A 17,528-nucleotide genomic window follows, 5' to 3' on the forward strand; every position below is an offset into this window, starting at 1 on the left:
TCATCCTGTATTGATAATCCTAAAAAGGCAGCAGGGATATGAGCTAGCAGTTAGACTTCATTTGACCAAGATTGATTTTGGCAAATTTTGAGAATGGTTGATCATTGATTGAACTGACATGGATGTAACATAGATGGTAAATTATGTAGTTAATTCTGATGCCTAAAGCCAACATGACTATTCATATGCCGTATTGTTATGTATGACTTGCTCACATGTTCCTTTTCTTCTACAGCACAGTGAAGATCACTTGATGTTACATTTGCTTTCTTAGAGAACACAGAAGCAAAACAGGAATTTAAAAGTTCAGTCTTCTCAACATCATTATTGACCACTTTACCCTTTTCATCCTTTAAAAATCCTATAGCATCTTTGGCTTTTCTTTAACTTTTGACTTACTTCCAAAATCCTTTCTTATTGCTTTTGGTCTCTCTTACAAGCCTCACTTCATTACTGGCTTTAGCTCTTCTAACGCTAGCCCACCTTTCCCTGGAGACAGCATTATATTCTTCTTTAGATAAGAACCCTTCTTTTCATTTGATATTCATTTCTTTGTTCCTTTTTAGCAAGCTTTTAAGTTCAGTATTCAGCCATCCTGGTCTCCATAAATGCTTTCCATTCTTCCTTCTTTTCGGGATTGTTACTGATTGTGCAGTGAGAATTAAATTTAGCAAAATCTCCCATCTTTCCTGGACATTTCTTTCCTTTAGAACATCCTACCTTTCCTTACTTTTTACTGAGTCCATTAAAAACTGTCTTTCTACAGTCCAATCTTAAAATCTCAGTTTTCGCAGGTTTTCCTCCTTTTGTAGTTCAAATTTCTAGGATAGCATGATCGCTGCCTCCTAAGTTCTCAAACCCCTTTACTTCCTCAACCGTTTCCTAATTTTTGGTAAAAATTTGATCCAAATAAATAATGGCAGTGGTGGGATTTGAACCAACACCTCCAGAGAGACTAGAGCCTAAATCCAGCGCCTTAGACCGCTCGGCCACGCTACCTCTTACATATGTTTAAAGTTATTTATATCAGAAGTTTACTTTTGATGTAAGTGGCAGAAAATATTTTATATCCAATATAACAAAAAGACAAATGTTATTATGCAACAGCAACGTAATTATCAGGGAATTGTTTGTACATTGACTTTGGGGCACCATTTTACAAAACATATGACTTGTATCCAGATATTTAACTAATCTTTCCTCTGTTGTCTCATCCGCTAATTTTTAGATATCACTGAATTAGGTGGTATAGATTATTTGCTATGATCTCCCACATACAGGACACTTAAACATGAAGGATTCCTATACCCCTGCCTGTACGTAACAGATAATCAGAAGCAGCAGCAAGGAAGACATTATACAGCAGTGCAGAGCAGTGTAGCTATGAATCCATCACTAGGGTGATTTACTGGAAAGCAGCAGAAGCAGCATGGCTCTGTTTATGTTTGCTAATCAATCTACTCATCCTGTATTGATAATCCTAAAAGGCAGCAGGGATATGAGCTAGCAGTTAGACTTCTTTTGACCAAAATTGATTTTGGCAAATTTTGAGAATGGTTGATCATTGATTGAACTGACATGGATGTAACATAGATGGTAAATTATGTAATTAATTCTGATGCCTAAAGCCAACATGACTATTCACATGCTGTATTCATACGTATGACTTGCTCACATGTTTCTTTTCTTCTACAGCACAGTGAAGATCACTTGATGTTACATTTACTTTCTTAGAGAACACAGATGCCAAATAGGAAATTAAAGGTTCAGTCTTCTCAACATCATTATTGACCACTTTACCCTTTTCATCTTTTAAAAATCCTAAAGCATCTTTGGCTTTTCTTTAACTTTTGATTTACTTCCAAAATCCTTTCTTATTGCTTTTGGTCTCTCTTGCAAGCCTCAATTCATTACTGGCTTTAGATCTTCTAATGCTAGCCCAGCTTTCCCTGCAGACAGCATTATATTCTTCTTTCCATTTGATATTCATTTCTTTGTTCCTTTTTAGCAAGCTTTTAAGTTCAGTATTCAGCCATCCTGGTCTCCATAAATGCTTTCCATTCTTCCTTCTTTTCGGGATAGTTACTGATTGTGCTGTGAGAATTTAATTTAGCAAAATCTCCCATCCTTCCTGGACATTACTTTCCTTTCGAACATCCTACCTTTCCTTCCTTTTTACTGAGTCCATTAAAAACTTCCTTTCTACAGTCCAATCTTAAAATCTCAGTTTTCGCAGGTTTTCCTCCATTTGTAGTTCAAAAGTATAGGATAGAATTACCGCTGCCTCCTAAAATCTCTATCCCCTTTACTTCCTCAACTGTTTCCTAATTTTTGGTAAAAATTAGATCCAAATAAATGATGGTGGCGGTGGGATTTGTACCCAAGCCTCCAGAGAGACTGAAGCCTAAATCCAGCACCTTAGACTGCTCGGCCACGCTACCTCTTACATATGTTTAATGTTATTTATATCAAAAGTTTGCTTTTGATGTAAGTGGCAGAAAATATTTTATATCCAATAATACAAAAAGACAAATGTTATTATGTATGAGCAACGTAATTATCAGGGATTTGTTTGTACATTGACTCTGGGGCACCATTTTACAAAACATATGACTTGTATCCAGATATTTAACTAATCTTTCCTCTGTTGGCTCATCTGCTAATTTTTAGATATCACTGAATTAGGTGGTAGAGATAACTTGCTATGATCTCCCATATACAGGACACTCAAACATGAAGGATTCCTACACCCCTGCCTGTACGTAACAGATAATCAGAAGCAGCAGCAAGGAAGACATTATACAGCAGTGCAGAGCATTGTAGCTATGAGTTCATCAATAGGTTGACTTACTGGATAGCAGCAGAAGCAGCATGGCTCTGTTTATGTTTGCTAATCACTCTACTCATCCTGTATTGATAATCCTAAAAAGGCAGCAAGGATATGAGCTAGCAGTTAGACTTCTTTTGACCAAGATTGATTTTGGCAAATTTTGAGAATGGTTGATCATTGATTGAACTGACATGGATGTAACATAGATGGTAAATTATGTAGTTAATTCTGATGCCTAAAGCCAACATGACTATTCATATGCCGTATTCATACGTATGACTTGCTCACATGTTCCTTTTCTTCTACAGCACAGTGAAGATCACTTGATGTTACATTTGCTTTCTTAGAGAACACAGAAGCAAAACAGGAATTTAAAAGTTCAGTCTTCTCAACATCATTATTGACCACTTTACCCTTTTCATCCTTTAAAAATCCTATAGCATCTTTGGCTTTTCTTTAACTTTTGACTTACTTCCAAAATCCTTTCTTATTGCTTTTGGTCTCTCTTGCAAGCCTCACTTCATTACTGGCTTTAGCTCTTCTAACGCTAGCCCACCTTTCCCTGCAGACAGCATTATATTCTTCTTTAGATATGAACCCTTCTTTTCATTTGATATTCATTTCTTTGTTCCTTTTTAGCAAGCTTTTAAGTTCAGTATTCAGCCATCCTGGTCTCCATAAATGCTTTCCATTCTTCCTTCTTTTCGGGATTGTTACTGATTGTGCAGTGAGAATTAAATTTAGCAAAATCTCCCATCTTTCCTGGACATTTCTTTCCTTTAGAACATCCTACCTTTCCTTACTTTTTACTGAGTCCATTAAAAACTGTCTTTCTACAGTCCAATCTTAAAATCTCAGTTTTCGCAGGTTTTCCTCCTTTTGTAGTTCAAAATTATAGGATAGCATGATCGCTGCCTCCTAAGTTCTCAACCCCCTTTACTTCCTCAACCGTTTCCTAATTTTTGGTAAAAATTTGATCCAAATAAATAATGGCAGTGGTGGGATTTGAAGCAACGCCTCCAGAGAGTCTAGAGCCTAAACCCAGCACCTTAGACTGCTCGGCCACGCTACCTCTTACATATGTTTAAAGTTATTTATATCAGAAGTTTGCTTTTGATGTAAGTGGCAGAAAATATTTTATATCCAATATGACAAAAAGACAAATGTTATTATGCAACAGCAACGTAATTATCAGGGAATTGTTTGTACATTGACTTTGGGGCACCATTTTACAAAACATATGACTTGTATCCAGATATTTAACTAATCTTTCCTCTGTTGGCTCATCCGCTAATTTTTAGATATCACTGAATTAGGTGGTATAGATTATTTGCTATGATCTCCCACATACAGGACACTCAAACATGAAGGATTCCTACACCCCTGCCTGTACGTAACAGATAATCAGAAGCAGCAGCAAGGAAGACATTATACAGCAGTGCAGAGCAGTGTAGCTATGAATCCATCACTAGGGTGACTTACTGGAAAGCAGCAGAAGCAGCATGGCTCTCTTTATGTTTGCTAACGCTAGCCCACCTTTCCCAGCAGACAGCAATATATTCTTATTTAGATATGAACACTTCTTTTCATTTGATATTCATTTCTTTGTTCCTTTTTAGCAAGCTTTTAAGTTCAGTATTCAGACATCCTGGTCTCCATAAATGCTTTCCATTCTTCCTTCTTTTTGGGATTGTTACTGATTGTGCAGTGAGAATTTAATTTAGCAAAATCCCCCATCCTTCCTGGACATTTCTTTCCTTTAGAACATCCTATTTTTCCTTCCTTTTTACTGAGTCCATTAAAAACTGCTTTTCTACAGTCCAATCTTAAAATCTCAGTTTTCGCAGGTTTTCCACCTTTTGTAGTTCAAAAGTATAGGATAAAATTACTGCTGCCTCCTAAATTCTCAACCCCCTATACTTCCTCAACTGTTTCCTAATTTTTGGTAAAAATTAGATCCAAATAAATAATGGCAGCGGTGGGATTTGAACCCACGCCTCCAGAGAGACTGGAGCCTTAATCCAGCACCTTAGACCGCTCGGCCACGCTACATCATACGGATGTTCAAACTTATTTAAATCAGAAATTTGCTAATGATATAAGTTGCGGAAAACAATGTATATCTAATTAGACAAAAATACAAATGTTATTATGCATGAGCAACGCAATTATCAGGGATTTGTTTGTACATTGACTCTGGGGCACCATTTTGCAAAACATATGACTTGTATCCAGATATTTAACTAATCTTTCCTCTGTTGGCTCAATCGCTAATTTTTAGATATCACTGAATTAGGTGGTATAGATTACTTGCTATGATCTCCCACATACAGGACACTCAAACATGAAGGATTCCTACACCCCAGCCTGTACGTAACAGATAATCAGAAGCAGCAGCAAGGAAGACATTATACAGCAGTGCAGAGCAGTGTAGCTATGAATCCATCACTAGTGTGACTTACTGGAAAGCAGCAGAAGCAGCATGGCTCTGTTTATGTTTGCTAATCACTCTGCTCATCCTGTATTGATAATCCTAAAAAGGCAGCAGGGATATGAGCTAACAGTTACACTTCATTTGACCAAGATTGATTTTGGCAAATTTTGAGAATCGTTGATCATTGATTGAACTGACATCGATGTACCATAGATGGTAAATTATGTAATTAATTCTGATGCCTAAAGCCAACATGACTATTCATATGCCGTATTGTTATGTATGACTTGCTCACATGTTCCTTTTCTTCTACAGCACAGTGAAGATCACTTGATGTTACATTTGCTTTCTTAGAGAACACAGAAGCAAAACAGGAATTTAAAAGTTCAGTCTTCTCAACATCATTATTGACCACTTTACCCTTTTCATCCTTTAAAAATCCTACAGCATCTTTGGCTTTTCTTTAACTTTAGACTTACTTCCAAAATCCTTTCTTATTGCTTTTGGTCTCTCTTGCAAGCCTCACTTCATTACTGGCTTTAGCTCTCCTAATGCTAGCCCAGCTTTCCCTGCAGACAGCATTATATTCTTTAGATATGAACCCTTCTTTTCATTTGATATTCATTTCTTTTTTCCTTTTTAGCAAGCTTTTCATTTCAGTATTTAGCCATCCTGGTCTCCATAAATGCTTTCCATTCTTGCTTCTTTTCGGGATTGTTACTGATTGTGCAGTGAGAATTTAATTTAGCAAAATCTCCCATCCTTCCTGGACATTTCTTTCCTTTATAACATTCTACCTTTCCTTCCTTTTTACTGAGTCCATTAAAAACTGCCTTTCTACAGTCCAATCTTAAAATCTTAGTTTTCACAGGTTTTCCACCTTTTGTAGTTCAAAAGTATAGGATAGAATTAACGCTGCCTCCTAAATTCTCAATCCCCTTTACTTCCTCAACTGTTTTCTATTTTTTGGTAAAAATTAGATCCAAATAACTGATGGTGGCGGTGGGATTTGATCCCAAGCCTCCAGAGAGACTGAAGCCTAAATCCAGCACCTTAGACTGCTCGGCCACGCTACCTCTTACATATGTTTAATGTTATATATATCAAAAGTTTGCTTTTGATGTAAGTGGCAGAAAATATTTTATATCCAATAATACAAAAAGACAAATGTTATTATGTATGAGCAAGGTAATTATCAGGGATTTGTTTGTACATTGACTCTGGGGCAACATTTTACAAAACATATGACTTGTATCCAGATATTTAACTAATCTTTCCTCTGTTGGCTCATCCGCTAATTTTTAGATATCACTGAATTAGGTGGTATAGATTACTTGCTATGATCTCCCATACACAGGACACTCAAACATGAAGGATTCCTACACCCCTGCCTGTACGTAACAGATAATCAGAAGCAGCAGCAAGGAAGACATTATACAGCAGTGCAGAGCATTGTAGCTATGAGTTCATCAATAGGTTGGCTTACTGGATAGCAGCAGAAGCAGCATGGCTCTGTTTATGTTTGCTAATCACTCTACTCATCCTGTATTGATAATCCTAAAAAGGCAGCAGGGATATGAGCTAGCAGTTAGACTTCTTTTGACCAAGATTGATTTTGGCACATTTTGAGAATGGTTGATCATTGATTGAACTGACATAGATGTAACATAGATGGTAAATTATGTAAATAATTCTGATGCCTAAAGCCAACATGACTATTCACATGCCGTATTCATACGTATGACTTGCTCACATGTTCCTTTTCTTCTACAGCACAGTGAAGATCACTTGATGTTACAATTACTTTCTTAGAGAACACAGAAGCCAAATAGGAATTTAAAAGTTCAGTCTTCTCAACATCATTATTGACCACTTTACCCTTTTCATCTTTTAAAAATCCTATAGCATCTTTGGCTTTTCTTTAACTTTTGACTTACTTCCAAAATCCTTTCTTATTGCTTTTGGTCTCTCTTGCAAGCCTCAATTCATTACTGGCTTTAGCTCTTCTAACGCTAGCCCAGCTTTCCCTGCAGACAGCATTATATTCTTCTTTCCATTTGATATTCATTTCTTTGTTCCTTTTTAGCAAGCTTTTCAGTTCAGTATTCAGCCATCCTGGTCTCCATAAATGCTTTCCATTCTTCCTTCTTTTCGGGATTGTTACTGATTGTGCAGTGAGAATTAAATTTAGCAAAATCTCCCATCTTTCCTGGACATTTCTTTCCTTTAGAACATCCTACCTTTCCTTACTTTTTACTGAGTCCATTAAAAACTGTCTTTCTACAGTCCAATCTTAAAATCTCAGTTTTCGCAGGTTTTCCTCCTTTTGTAGTTCAAAATTATAAGATAGCATGATCGCTGCCTCCTAAGTTCTCAACCCCCTTTACTTCCTCAACCGTTTCCTAATTTTTGGTAAAAATTTGATCCAAATAAAAAATGGCAGTGGTGGGATTTGAACCAACGCCTCCAGAGAGTCTAGAGCCTAAACCCAGCGCCTTAGACCGCTCGGCCACACTACCTCTTACAAATGTTTAAAGTTATTTATATCAGAAGTTTGCTTTTGATGTAAGTGGCAGAAAATATTTTATATCCAATATGACAAAAAGACAAATGTTATTATGCAACAGCAACGTAATTATCAGGGAATTGTTTGTACATTGACTTTGGGGCACCATTTTACAAAACATATGACTTGTATCCAGATATTTAACTAATCTTTCCTCTGTTGGCTCATCCGCTAATTTTTAGATATCACTGAATTAGGTGGTATAGATTATTTGCTATGATCTCCCACATACAGGACACTCAAACATGAAGGATTCCTACACCCCTGCCTGTACGTAACAGATAAACAGAAGCAGCAGAAAGGAAGACATTATACAGCAGTGCAGAGCAGTGTAGCTATGAATCCATCACTAGGGTGACTTACTGGAAAGCAGCAGAAGCAGCATGTCTCTGTTTATGTTTGCTACCGCTAGCCCACCTTTCCCAGCAGACAGAATTATATCCTTCTTTAGATATGAACACTTCTTTTCATTTGATATTCATTTCTTTGTTCCTTTTTAGCAAGCTTTTAAGTTCAGTATTCAGCCATCCTGGTCTCCATAAATGCTTTCCATTCTTCCTTCTTTTTGGGATTGTTACTGATTGTGCAGTGAGAATTTAATTTAGCAAAATCTCCCATCCTTCCTGGACATTTCTTTCCTTTAGAACATCCTACTTTTCCTTCCTTTTTACTGAGTCCATTAAAAACTGCCTTTCTACAGTCCAATCTTAAAATCTCAGTTTTCGCAGGTTTTCCACCTTTTGTAGTTCAAAAGTATAGGATAAAATTACCGCTGCCTCCTAAATTCTCAACCCCCTATACTTCCTCAACTGTTTCCTAATTTTTGGTAAAAATTAGATCAAAATAAATAACGGCAGCGGTGGGATTTGAACCCACGCCTCCAGAGAGACTGGAGCCTTAATCCAGCGCCTTAGACCGCTTGGCCACGCTACCTCACACGGTTATTCAAACTTATTTAAATTAGATATTTGCTAATGATATAAGTGGCAGAAAACATTGTATATCTAATTAGACAAAAATACAAATGTTATTATGCATGAGCAACGTAATTATCAGGGATTTGTTTGTACATTGACTCTGGGGCACCATTTTGCAAAACATATGACTTGTATCCAGATATTTAACTAATCTTTCCTCTGTTGGCTCAACCGCTAATTTTTAGATATCACTGAATTAGGTGGTATAGATTACTTGCTATTATCTACCACATACAGGACACTCAAACATGAAGGATTCCTACACCCCAGCCTGTACGTAACAGATAATCAGAAGCAGCAGCAAGGAAGACATTATACAGCAGTGCAGAGCAGTGTAGCTATGAATCCATCACTAGGGTGACTTACTGGAAAGCAGCAGAAGCAGCATGGCTCTGTTTATGTTTGCTAATCACTCTGCTCATCCTGTATTGATAATCCTAAAAAGGCAGCAGGGATATGAGCTAGCAGTTAGACTTCATTTGACCAAGATTGATTTTGGCAAATTTTGAGAATCGCTGATCATTGATTGAACTGACATCGATGTAACATAGATGGTAAATTATGTAATTAATTCTGATGCCTAAAGCCAACATGACTATTCATATACCGTATTGTTATGTATGACTTGCTCACATGTTCCTTTTCTTCTACAGCACAGTGAAGATCACTTGATGTTACATTTGCTTTCTTAGAGAACACAGAAGCAAAACAGGAATTTAAAAGTTCAGTCTTCTCAACATCATTATTGACCACTTTACCCTTTTCATCCTTTAAAAATCCTATAGCATCTTTGGCTTTTCTTTAACTTTTGACTTACTTCCAAAATCCTTTCTTATTGCTTTTGGTCTCTCTTGCAAGCCTCACTTCATTACTGGCTTTAGCTCTTCTAACGCTAGCCCACCTTTCCCTGCAGACAGCATTATATTCTTCTTTAGATATGAACCCTTCTTTTCATTTGATATTAATTTCTTTGTTCCTTTTTAGCAAGCTTTTAAGTTCAGTATTCAGCCATCCTGGTCTCCATAAATGCTTTCCATTCTTCCTTCTTTTTGGGATTGTTACTGATTGTGCAGTGAGAATTTAATTTAGCAAAATCTCAAATCCTTCCTGGACATTTCTTTCCTTTAAAACATCCTACTTTTCCTTCCTTTTTACTGAGTCCATTAAAAACTGCCTTTCTACAGTCCAATCTTAAAATCTCAGTTTTCACAGGTTTTCCACCTTTTTTAGTTCAAAAGTATAGGATAGAATTACCGCTGTCTCCTAAATTCTCAATCCCCTTTACTTCCTCAACTGTTTCCTAATTTTTGGTAAAAATTAGATCCAAATAAATAATGTCAGCGGGGGGATTTGAACCCACGCTTCCAGAGAGACTGGAGCCTTAATCCAGCGCCTTAGACCGCTCAGCCACGCTACCTCATACGGATGTTCAAACTTATTTAAATCAGAAATTTGCTAATGATATAAGTTGCAGATAACATTGTATAACTAATTAGACAAAAATACAAATGTTATTATGCATGAGCAACGCAGTTATCAGGGATTTGTTTGTACATTGACTCTGGGGCACCATTTTACAAAACATATGACTTGTATCCAGATATTTAACTAATCTTTCCTCTGTTGGCTCAACCGCTAATTTTTAGATATCACTGAATTAGGTGGTATAGATTACTTGCTATGATCTCCCACATACAGGACACTCAAACATGAAGGATTCCTACACCCCAGCCTGTACGTAACAGATAATCAGAAGCAGCAGCAAAGAAGACATTATACAGCAGTGCAGAGCAGTGTAGCTATGAATCCATCACTAGTGTGACTTACTGCAAAGCAGCAGAAGCAGCATGGCTCTGTTTATGTTTGCTAATCACTCTGCTCATCCTGTATTGATAATCCTAAAAAGGCAGCAGGGATATGAGCTAGCAGTTAGACTTCATTTGACCAAGATTGATTTTGGCAAATTTTGAGAATCGTTGATCATTGATTGAACTGACATCGATGTACCATAGATGGTAAATTATGTAATTAATTCTGATGCCTAAAGCCAACATGACTATTCATATGCCGTATTGTTATGTTTGACTTGCTCACATGTTCCTTTTCTTCTACAGCACAGTGAAGATCACTTGATGTTACATTTGCTTTCTTAGAGAACACAGAAGCAAAACAGGAATTTAAAAGTTCAGTCTTCTCAACATCATTATTGACCACTTTACCCTTTTCATCCTTTAAAAATCCTATAGCATCTTTGGCTTTTCTTTAACTTTAGACTTACTTCCAAAATCCTTTCTTATTGCTTTTGGTCTCTCTTGCAAGCCTCACTTCATTACTGGCTTTAGCTCTTCTAATGCTAGCCCAGCTTTCCCTGCAGACTGCATTATATTCTTTAGATATGAACCCTTCTTTTCATTTGATATTCATTTCTTTTTTCCTTTTTAGCAAGCTTTTCATTTCAGTATTTAGCCATCCTGGTCTCCATAAATGCTTTCCATTCTTCCTTTTTTTCGGGATTGTTACTGATTGTGCAGTGAGAATTTAATTTAGCAAAATCTCCCATCCTTCCTGGACATTTCTTTCCTTTATAACATTCTATCTTTCCTTCCTTTTTACTGAGTCCATTAAAAACTGCCTTTCTACAGTCCAATCTTAAAATCTTAGTTTTCACAGGTTTTCCACCTTTTGTAGTTCAAAAGTATAGGATAGAATTAACGCTGCCTCCTAAATTCTCAATCCCCTTTACTTCCTCAACTGTTTCCTAATTTTTGGTAAAAATTAGATCCAAATAAATAATGGCTGCGATGGGATTTGAACCCATGCCTCCAGAGAGACTGGAGACTTAATCCAGCGCCTTAGACCGCTCGGCCACACTACCTCATATGGATGTTCAAACTTATTTAAATCAGAAATTTGCTAATGATATAAGTGGCAGAAAACATTGTATATCTAATTAGACAAAAATACAAATGTTATTATGCATGAGCAACGTAGTTATCAGGGATTTGTTTTTACATTGACTCTGGGGCACCATTTTGCAAAACATATGACTTGTCTCCAGATATTTAACTAATCTTTCCTCTGTTGGCTCATCGGCTAATTTTTAGATATCACTGAATTAGGTGGTATATATTACTTGCTATGATCTCCCACATACAGGACACTCAAACATGAAGGATTCCTACACCCCTGCCTGTACGTAACAGATAATCAGAAGCAGCAGCAAGTAAGACATTATACAGCAGTGCAGAGCAGTGTAGCTATGAGTTCATCACTAGGGTGACTTACTGGAAAGCATCAGAAACAGCATGGCTCTGTGTATGTTTGCTAATCACTGTGCTCATCCTGTATTGATAATCCTCAAAAGGCAGCAGGGATATGAGCTAGCAGTTAGACCTCATTTGACCAAGATTGATTTTGGCAAATTTTGAGAATGGTTGATCATTGATTGAACTGACATGGATGTAACATAGATGGTAAATTATGTAATTAATTCTTATGCCTAAAGCTAACATGAACACTCATATGCAGTATTCATACGTATGACTTTTTCAAATGTTCCTTTTCTTCTACAGCACATTGAAGATCACTTGATGTTACATTTGCTTTCTTAGAGAACAGAGAAGCCAAATAGGAATTTAATAGTTCAGTCTTCTCAACATCATTATTGACCACATTACCCTTTTCATCTTTTAAAAATCCTATAGCATCTTTGGCTTTTCTTTAACTTTTGACTTACTTCCAAAATCCTTTCTTATTGCTTTTGGTCTCTCTTGCAAGCCTCAATTCATTACTGGCTTTAGCTCTTCTAACGTTAGCCCAGCTTTCCCTGCAGACAGCATTATATTCTTCTTTAGATATGAACCCTTCTTTCCATTTGATACTCATTTCTTTGTTCCTTTTCAGCAAGCTTTTAAGTTCAGTATTCAGCCTTCCTGGTCTCAATAAATGCTTTCCATTCTTCCTTCTTTTCGGGATTGTTACTGATTGTGCAGTGAGAATTAAATTTAGCAAAATCTCCCATCTTTCCTGGACATTTCTTTCCTTTAGAACATCCTACCTTTCCTTACTTTTTACTGAGACCATTAAAAACTGTCTTTCTACAGTCCAATCTTAAAATCTCAGTTTTCGCAGGTTTTCCTCCTTTTGTAGTTCAAAATTATAGGATAGCATGATCGCTGCCTCCTAAGTTCTCAACCCCCTTTACATCCTCAACCGTTTCCTAATTTTTGGTAAAAATTTGATCCAAATAAATAATGGCAGTGATGGGATTTGAACCCACGCCTCCAAAGAGACTGAAGCCTAAATCCAGCGCCTTAGGCCGCTCGGCCACGCTACCTCTTACATATGTTTGAAGTTATTTATATTAGAAGTTTGCTTTTGATGTAAGTGGCAGAAAATATTTTATATCCAATATGACAAAAAGACAAATGTTATTATGCAACAGCAACGTAATTATCAGGGAATTGTTTGTACATTGACTTTGGGGCACCATTTTACAAAACATATGACTTGTATCCAGATATTTAACTAATCTTTCCTCTGTTGGCTCATCCGCTAATTTTTAGATATCACTGAATTAGGTGGTATAGATTATTTGCTATGATCTCCCACATACAGGACACTCAAACATGAAGGATTCCTACACCCCTGCCTGTACGTAACAGATAATCAGAAGCAGCAGCAAGGAAGACATTATACAGCAGTGCAGAGCAGTGTAGCTATGAATCCATCACTAGGGTGACTTACTGGAAAGCAGCAGAAGCAGCATCGCTCTGTTTATGTTTGCTAATCACTCTTCTCATCCTGTATTGATAATCCTAAAAGGCAGCAGGGATATGAGCTAGCAGTTAGACTTCTTTTGACCAAGATTGATTTTGGCAAATTTTGTGAATGGTTGATCATTGATTGAACTGACATGGATGTAACATAGATGGTAAATTATGTAATTAATTCTGATGCCTAAAGCCAACATGACTATTCACATGCTGTATTCATACGTGTGACTTGCTCACATGTTCCTTTTCTTCTACAGCACAGTGAAGATCACTTGATGTTACATTTACTTTCTTAGAGAACACAGAAGCCAAATAGGAAATTAAAAGTTCAGTCTTCTCAACATCATTATTGACCACTTTACCCTTTTCATCTTTTAAAAATCCTAAAGCATCTTTGGCTTTTCTTTAACTTTTGATTTACTTCCAAAATCCTTTCTTATTGCTTTTGGTCTCTCTTGCAAGCCTCAATTCATTACTGGCTTTAGCTCTTCTAATGCTAGCCCAGCTTTCCCTGCAGACAGCATTATATTCTTCTTTCCATTTGATATTCATTTCTTTGTTCCTTTTTAGCAAGCTTTTAAGTTCAGTATTCAGCCATCCTGGTCTCCATAAATGCTTTCCATTCTTCCTTCTTTTCGGGATTGTTACTGATTGTGCTGTGAGAATTTAATTTAGCAAAATCTCCCATCCTTCCTGGACATTACTTTCCTTTAGAACATCCTACCTTTCCTTCCTTTTTACTGAGTCCATTAAAAACTGTCTTTCTACAGTTCAATCTTAAAATCTCAGTTTTCGCAGGTTTTCCTCCTTTTGTAGTTCAAAAGTATACGATAGAATTACCGCTGCTTCCTAAAATCTCTATCCCCTTTACTTCCTCAACTGTTTCCTAATTTTTGGTAAAAATTAGATCCAAATAAATGATGGCGGTGGTGGGCTTTGAACCCAAGCCTCCAGAGAGACTGAAGCCTAAATCCTGCACCTTAGACTGATCGGCCACGCTACCTCTTACATATGTTTAATGTTATTTATATCAAAAGTTTGCTTTTGATGTAAGTGGCAGAAAATATTTTATATCCAATAATACAAAATGACAAATGTTATTATGTATGAGCAACGTAATTATCAGGGATTTGTTTGTACATTGACTCTGGGGCACCATTTTACAAAACATATGACTTGTATCCAGATATTTAACTAATCTTTCCTCTGTTGGCTCATCCGCTAATTTTTAGATATCACTGAATTAGGTAGTATAGATTACTTGCTATGATCTCCCAAATACAGGACACTCAAACATGAAGGATTCCTACACCCCTGCCTGTACGTAACAGATAATCAGAAGCAGCAGCAAGGAAGACATTATACAGCAGTGCAGAGCAGTGTAGCTATGAGTTCATCAATAGGTTGACTTACTGGATAGCAGCATAAGCAGCATGGCTCTGTTTATGTTTGCTTATCACTCTACTCATCCTGTATTGATAATCCTAAGAAGGCAGCAGGGATATGAGCTAGCAGTTAGACTTCATTTGACCAAGATTGATTTTGGCAAATTTTGAGAATCGTTGATCATTGATTGAACTGACATCGATGTAACATAGATGGTAAATTATGTAATTAATTCTGATGCCTAAAGCCAACATGACTATTCATATGCCGTATTGTTATGTATGACTTGCTCACATGTTCCTTTTCTTCTACAGCACAGTGAAGATCACTTGATGTTACATTTGCTTTCTTAGAGAACACAGAAGCAAATCAGGAATTTAAAAGTTCAGTCTTCTCAACATCATTATTGACCACTTTACCCTTTTCATCCTTTAAAAATCCTATAGCATCTTTGGCTTTTCTTTAACTTTTGACTTACTTCCAAAATCCTTTCTTATTGCCTTTGGTCTCTCTTGCAAGCCTCACTTCATTACTGGCTTTAGCTCTTCTAACGCTAGCACACCTTTCCCTGCAGACAGCATTATATTCTACTTTAGATATGAACCCTTCTTTTCATTTGATATTCATTTCTTTGTTCCTTTTTAGCAAGCTTTTAAGTTTTGTATTCAGCCATCCTGGTCTCCATAAATGCTTTCCATTCTTCCTTCTTTTTGGGATTGTTACTGATTGTGCAGTGAGAATTTAATTTAGCAAAATCTCCCATCCTTCCTGGACATTTCTTTCCTTTAGAACATCCTACTTTTCCTTCCTTTTTACTGAGTCCATTAAAAACTGCCTTTCTACAGTCCAATCTTAAAATCTCAGTTTTCGCAGGTTTTCCACCTTTTGTAGTTCAAAAGTATAGGATAGAATTACCGCTGTCTCCTAAATTCTCAATCCCCTTTACTTCCTCAAGTGTTTCCTAATTTTTGGTAAAAATTAGATCCAAATAAATAATGGCAGCGGTGGGATTTGAACCCACGCCTCCAGAGAGACTGGAACCTTAATCCAGCACCTTAGACCGCTCAGCCACGCTACCTCATACGGATGTTCAAACTTATTTAAATCAGATATTTGCTAATGATATAAGTCGCAGAAAACATTGTATATCTAATTAGACAAAAATACAAATGTTATTATGCATGAGCAACGAAATTATTAGGGATTTGTTTGTACATTGACTCTGGGGCACCATTTTGCAAAACATATGACTTGTATCCAGATATTTAACTAATCTTTACTCTGTTGGCTCAATTGCTAATTTTTAGATATCACTGAATTAGGTGGTATAGATTACTTGCTATTATCTCCCACATACAGGACACTCAAACATGAAGGATTCCTACACCTCTGCCTGTACGTAACAGATAATCAGAAGCAGCAGCAAGGAAAACATTATACAGCAGTGCAGAGCAGTGTAGCTATGAATCCATCACTTGGGTGACTTACTGGAAAGCAGCAGAAGCAGCATGGCTCTGTTTATGTTTGCTAATCACTCTACTCATCCTGTATTGATAATCCTAAAAAGGCAGCAGGGATATGAGCTAGCAGTTAGACTTCATTTGACCAAGATTGATATTGGCAAATTTTGAGAATCGTTGATCATTGATTGAACTGACATAGATGTAACATAGATGGTAAATTATGTAATTAATTCTGATGCCTAAAGCCAACATGACTATTCATATGCCGTATTCTTATGTATGACTTGCTCACATGTTCCTTTTCTTCTACAGCACAATGAAGATCACTTGATGTTACATTTGCTTTCTTAGCGAACACAGAAGCAAAACAGGAATTTAAAAGTTCTGTCTTCTCAACATCATTATTGACCACTTTCCCCTTTTCATCCTTTATAAATCCTATAGCATCTTTGGCTTTTCTTTAACTTTTGACTTACTTCCAAATTCCTTTCTTATTGCTTTTGGTCTCTCTTGCAAGCCTCACTTCATTACTGGCTTTAGCTCTTCTAACGCTAGCCCAACTTTCCCTGCAGACAGCATTATATTCTTCTTTAGATATGAACCCTTCTTTACATTTGATATTCATTTCTTTGTTCCTTTTTAGCAAGCTTTTAAGTTCAGAATTCAGACATCCTGGTCTCCATAAATGCTTTCCATTCTTCCTTCTTTTTGGGATTGTTACTGATTGTGCAGTGAGAATTTAATTTAGCAAAATCCCCCATCCTTCCTGGACATTTCTTTCCTTTAGAACATCCTATTTTTCCTTCCTTTTTACTGAGTCCATTAAAAACTGCTTTTCTACAGTCCAATCTTAAAATCTCAGTTTTCGCAGGTTTTCCACCTTTTGTAGTTCAAAAGTATAGGATAAAATTACTGCTGCCTCCTAAATTCTCAACCCCGTATACTTCCTCAACTGTTTCCTAATTTTTGGTAAAAATTAGATCCAAATACATAATGGCAGCGTTGGGATTTGAACCCACGCCTCCACAGAGACTGGAGCCTTAATCCAGCGCCTTAGACCGCTCGGCCACGCTACCTCATACGGATGGATGAACTTA

The 17,528-nt window shown here is 36.8% G+C and overlaps 6 non-coding genes across 6 annotated transcripts; all 6 read right to left on the minus strand.

The window, feature by feature from the left end:
• Window positions 1-4,800: 4,800 nt before the first annotated feature.
• Window positions 4,801-4,882, minus strand: TRNAL-AAG (transfer RNA leucine (anticodon AAG)). Its single transcript has one exon. It is a non-coding gene; the product is annotated as a tRNA-Leu (tRNA).
• Window positions 4,883-8,681: 3,799 nt separating this feature from the next.
• Window positions 8,682-8,763, minus strand: TRNAL-AAG (transfer RNA leucine (anticodon AAG)). Its single transcript has one exon. It is a non-coding gene; the product is annotated as a tRNA-Leu (tRNA).
• A 2,837-nt stretch (window positions 8,764-11,600) lies between these two features.
• Window positions 11,601-11,682, minus strand: TRNAL-AAG (transfer RNA leucine (anticodon AAG)). Its single transcript has one exon. It is a non-coding gene; the product is annotated as a tRNA-Leu (tRNA).
• A 1,379-nt stretch (window positions 11,683-13,061) lies between these two features.
• TRNAL-UAG (transfer RNA leucine (anticodon UAG)) lies at window positions 13,062-13,143 on the minus strand. The gene has a single exon. It is a non-coding gene; the product is annotated as a tRNA-Leu (tRNA).
• Window positions 13,144-15,964: 2,821 nt separating this feature from the next.
• TRNAL-AAG (transfer RNA leucine (anticodon AAG)) lies at window positions 15,965-16,046 on the minus strand. The gene has a single exon. It is a non-coding gene; the product is annotated as a tRNA-Leu (tRNA).
• Window positions 16,047-17,425: 1,379 nt separating this feature from the next.
• Window positions 17,426-17,507, minus strand: TRNAL-AAG (transfer RNA leucine (anticodon AAG)). Its single transcript has one exon. It is a non-coding gene; the product is annotated as a tRNA-Leu (tRNA).
• Window positions 17,508-17,528: the final 21 nt, after the last annotated feature.

The sequence above is a fragment of the Phyllobates terribilis genome, unplaced genomic scaffold (genome assembly GCF_046119375.1).
Source record: "Phyllobates terribilis strain yellow unplaced genomic scaffold, ASM4611937v1 Scaffold_11__3_contigs__length_659146591, whole genome shotgun sequence".
Classification (NCBI taxonomy): Eukaryota; Metazoa; Chordata; class Amphibia; order Anura; family Dendrobatidae; genus Phyllobates; species Phyllobates terribilis.